Here is a 3,811-nt window from a genome sequence, read left to right as displayed (position 1 = left end):
AGCCCCGGGAACACCTGAAGGGGTGGAAGATGCCCCGTGGCCCCTTCCCCTAGCAATGGTGGATGAAAGAAATGTCTGGGGGGGGGGGGCTCCCCACTGCGCTGGGCCTGACATCACAGAGCCCTCCCTCCTCCCTTTCCCCTCTCTTCTAGCAAGAGACTATTCCCGCCCTGCGATGATGTCACAGCGGCCGCCCCTTCCCACCCTCTATTAAATCTTGAGTCCTCTTTGTCTCTGGAAGGGCGGATCTGGAGAAGGACTGCTGCTCCTGGGCAGCACCTCCCTTCCCCTTACCCTCCGCATCCCTCTCTTCTGGCACCCCCATCTCCTTGGCTGAGGATCCTGCTAGTGCCCAAGCGTCAGCAAGGGAGGTGAGTGCCCCCTTCTCTGCTCCTGCAGCAGCCCTTCTGTTTCTGTTCCTTAGCTTCTCTTCTTTGCCGCTCCCAACATTTTCATGCCACCCACTCACCTCCTCCCCAACTGATTTTGTTTAGTGCCCAGAAGAATGTGTGGAAGGGTGCGTGGAAGCTTATGGCCGTGTTGTGCGTGGCGGTAGGTGGAGGGGGCTTTGGGGGCAGGGTAAGTGTGCGGGTACGCATGGCACTGTATGTTCAGGGGAACTGTGTGTACCTGCTCCATCAGGGCTGTTACCACTTGGGGCTTTCTCCTTGCCCAGCCTTCTGACTTGGGGGTCTTGGGGTGAGGCGGGGTGCAATGGAGGCTATAAACCAGAGGCCTTTGGTGGATACTCCTTCTCTCTCCTGTTCTGGCCCCAAACGCAACATCTTCCCCCTGCACAAGAACTTTGGGGAGGTCAATTGGGCCACCTTTTGTCTCAATTTTTCCTGGATATTAGTAAGTGAATGGGTGTGGTCACAGACAAACTGAGACCTGGAAAAGACTTTCCTTAGAAAGGTCAAGGTCACCCACTGCATCCCGGGCCACTGATAATTGTCTAAACCTCTGTCTTGCCACTGGAGAAAGAATGTGGCTGATGACCGATGCGCTCTGCCTCACCAAAATTCAATTCACTCACAAGTCCAGAAAGCAGGATGAGCCACCACAAAAAAATGCAAGCAAAGACACAAATATGGGAACTAGCAGTGTCTTTGCTTTTGTGAACAATCACCGGGCACTTTTTAAGAACCTACCATGTGCCAGCTTTGTGTGGTCTCTGGGATCTCAGGATGCGGTGATGTGAATTGGTCTGCGAACAATTGGCTCACTGCTCCCACAATCCTTTGGATAAAAACCTCAGAGAGGGCAAAGAAAATAAGGTTTTATTGTTCGCAAAGAGAAAAGACCATGTCATGTGATCTGGCTATTGTTAGCAAAAGACTACTTTACCTCCTAGAGTGTTTTTAAGAGCTTGTCAGCTCTTTCCCAGTCATTCAGATCCGGGAGTAGCTTTGTGGCTTGGGGTCCTAATTTCTCTATAGAGCACAATTGAAAGGGGGGATTTTTTTTCTCCTTCCCCTCCCATTTACTCGGTTTATTTTCTCTCCAGCTGCATCTCCATCTCCAGTTATGCGGATCTGTGTCTTGCCACCAAACCCAGATGGCTGAGGAGGGGAAAGTAAGACTGGTGACTTTGTACATGCTCCTTCACTGAAATCTTCACGTGTCATGTATTCGCCTTCTTGATGTCATAGTCCTCTTCGAGAAGGAAGGACAAACAGCAATTTGACAGGTAGTGTAATGTTCTGTTGTTCTATCAACTGCTTGTCTCTCAGCCCATTTTTTTAAATCTACAGTGTCCTTCCCTGCACTCTCTACCCCCAACCCACTGCTTCCTTTGGATTTATTAAACACTACATTATTTTGTTTATTTCTGTTTATTGCATAGTTCATCTTTTCCATCCACCAATCTTTCAATTTCTAACAAGTTCAATTTGTTTTTTCCACAGCCAGGTATTCTGTGGGACCTGAAATCAAGAAGACTCGTCTTGAGATCCTATGTATTCTTATATTGAGCTCATATCTAGTCTTATTAGCTGTGACACTCAGCAATTCAATGTTCCCTGTTTATGTCAATTCCTCATCTGACAAATGGGCTACAGAAGGAAATGGTAAACATTCCAGTATTTTTGCCAAGGAAACTGCAAATGGGGTCAGGAAAAGTCAGTGCTAAACAGCAGCACTTATTTTCATAATTGCTAATTTGTGATATAGTTTGAGATCTGCTACTGAAAATCACGAACCCCAAACCCCTTTCTTTCCTCCTTCCCTTTTCCATCCTTTCCCTTGAGATTCTTGGCCTCTTTAAAAAGATTTATTGAAGTTTTCTGATTCTTTCATCACCAGGGTATCCTCTGTATCCCTCCTTCTCCTCATTGTTGAGAGTAATGCCTTATAACATTTTTTTTTGCTTTGCAAAAAAGAAAAGCTAGCACAAACTGATCTCTGCATTTGAGAAGAAGCATGTAATTATGCCTGTAAAATTGTCTAAAACCTGTAAAACCTCACTTTCTGGAATGCACAGGGAATTGATATCTTCTGTTTCCTTTTCAGTCTTACTTGTTTTTAACTTTTTTGTTACAGATACTTTTGGGGCAGCTAGGAGGACAGAGTGCCAGTCCTTGAGTTAGGAGGGCCTGAGTTCAAAAGTGACCTTAGATACTTGACACACACTAGCAGGTTGACCTTGGGTAAGTCACTTCAACCTGATTGCCTCACATTCAAAACCATCTCTAGCCAACCTGATTCATAGGTGGCCACTGCACCCAGCTGACTCTAGAGGTGAAGGGGAGGCTGTTGATTTAGCACAGTCCCCCCTACCCCCCCACTCAAATACAAGTCATGTGCATGTCACTGCATCCTCTCCCTGATGTCATTGGTTCTCTTCAAGAATGAAGGACAAACACGGACAACAGGTACTTTAAATATTTTGGTGTGTCATTCTTTACACTTAAATTGTACTTACCGTGTGTGTATATATATATATATATATATATATTTTTTTTCTTTTCTATGCTTAATTCTCTTTGTATTAATTCTCTTTGTATAAGTTCACAAAGATCTATCAATATTTTTGTGTACTCATCAAACACATTTCTTTTTTTCTATTATATAAATATTTTTATTTCTTTTCCAACTACATACAATAGTAATATCAACCTATCATTTGCTGGTAAGATTTTAAAGTTCACACTTTTTCCCCCACCCTCCCTTCCCTCCCACAAAAGGCAATCTGATAATCTTTACATTGTTTCCAAGTTATGAACTCATCTAAATTGAATGTGTTAAGAGGAAAAAACATATTCTTGAGGAAAAGATAAAATATTATAGATAGCAAAATTATGTGGTACATAAGCCAACTATTTTTTAATTGAAGGTCATAAACTTTGGTCTTTGTTTAAACACCACAGGTTTTTCTCTGGACATAGATGGTATTCTTTGTCAGAGATACCCTAAAATTGTCCCTGATTATTGCACTGATAGAATGAGCAAGTCCATTAAGTTTGATCATCACCTCAACATTGCTGTTAGAGTGTACAATGTTCTTCTGGTTTTGCTCATCTCACTCAGCATCAGTTCATGCAAGTCTTTCCAGGTTTCTCTGAAATGCCATCCTTCCTGGTTTCTAATAGAATAATAATGTTCCATAACATACATATATATATATATATATATATATATATATATATATATATATATATATATATATATGTATATCACAATTTCTTCAGCCATTCCCCAAGTGATGGACATCCCCACAATTTCCAATTCTTTGCCACCACAGAGTTGCTAAAATACATCATTTCTTATAGATGGTAGTAGTATTCCATGATATTCATGTTGTTTATTTCCT

General features: G+C 42.5%; 1 long non-coding RNA gene across 1 annotated transcript; it reads left to right on the top strand.

Annotated features, from left to right (window-relative positions):
- Positions 1–249: 249 nt before the first annotated feature.
- On the top strand, positions 250–2,926 carry LOC141500746 (uncharacterized). Its single transcript, XR_012472021.1, has 3 exons — positions 250–371; positions 1,508–1,690; positions 1,908–2,926. It is a non-coding gene; the product is annotated as an uncharacterized LOC141500746 (long non-coding RNA).
- The last annotated feature ends 885 nt before the right edge of the window (positions 2,927–3,811 follow it).

The sequence above is a fragment of the Macrotis lagotis genome, chromosome X (genome assembly GCF_037893015.1).
Source record: "Macrotis lagotis isolate mMagLag1 chromosome X, bilby.v1.9.chrom.fasta, whole genome shotgun sequence".
Taxonomy (NCBI): Eukaryota; Metazoa; Chordata; class Mammalia; order Peramelemorphia; family Peramelidae; genus Macrotis; species Macrotis lagotis.
The sequence above is the reverse complement of the archived record's forward strand: the minus strand, read 5'-3'. Positions and strand labels throughout refer to the sequence as shown.